At 51.3% G+C, this 876-nt stretch overlaps 1 non-coding gene and 1 pseudogene across 1 annotated transcript; both read right to left on the bottom strand.

Moving 5' to 3' along the window:
- Positions 1–343: 343 nt before the first annotated feature.
- LOC123179376 (5S ribosomal RNA) lies at positions 344–463 on the bottom strand. The gene has a single exon (XR_006490320.1). It is a non-coding gene; the product is annotated as a 5S ribosomal RNA (ribosomal RNA).
- Positions 464–764: 301 nt separating this feature from the next.
- Positions 765–876, bottom strand: LOC123179375 (uncharacterized; annotated as a pseudogene).

Genomic DNA, 876 nt, shown 5'->3' on the forward strand with positions numbered 1-876 from the left:
TCTGATGGGATCCGGTGCTTTAGTGCTGGTATGATCGCATCCGACATGTTACCCCCGTCTTCGTCACTTATGCTTGCCCCTCCCAGCTCCACTACACACACGATTGCACATTCCTTTGGCCGCTCCCGCTCAACTACGGAGACGAGTTTTACCACGGTTCAACTGCACCAGTGCCTATTTACCATGGTTTCGACCCCTTTCAGAACACGCTTGCCGCCGCTAGACGCGTGAATAATGAGCAGCGAGCTAAAACTTACCGTAAACGTGCAAAATAATAGAACGTGCTAAACGTACGTCGCGCTCGTGCGTTTTGTTTTGCACGCGGTGCAAAAAAATTAAAAAGGGAATGCAACACGAGGACTTCCCAGGAGGTCACCCATCCTAGTACTACTCTCGCCCAAGCACGCTTGCACCTCGGAGCTCTGATGGGATCCGGTGCTTTAGTGCTGGTATGATCGCATCCGACCTGTTACCCCCGTCTTCGTCCCTTATGCTTGCCCCTCCCAGCTCCACTACACACACGATTGCACATTCCTTTGTCCGCTCCCGCTCAACTACGGAGACGAGTTTTACCACGGTTCAACTGCACCAGTGCCTATTTACCATGGTTTCGACCCCTTTCAGAACACGCTTGCCGCCGCTAGACGCGTGAATAATGAGCAGCGAGCTAAAACTTACCGTAAACGTGCAAAATAATAAAACGTGCTAAACGTACGTCGCGCTCGTGCGTTTTGTTTTGCACGCGGTGCAAAAAAATTAAAAAGGGAATGCAACACGAGGACTTCCCAGGAGGTCACCCATCCTAGTACTACTCTCGCCCAAGCACGCTTAACTTCGGAGTTCTGATGGGATCCGGTGCTTTAGTGCTGGTATGAT

This window comes from Triticum aestivum, unplaced genomic scaffold, assembly GCF_018294505.1.
Source record: "Triticum aestivum cultivar Chinese Spring unplaced genomic scaffold, IWGSC CS RefSeq v2.1 scaffold1605, whole genome shotgun sequence".
Taxonomy (NCBI): domain Eukaryota; kingdom Viridiplantae; phylum Streptophyta; class Magnoliopsida; order Poales; family Poaceae; genus Triticum; species Triticum aestivum.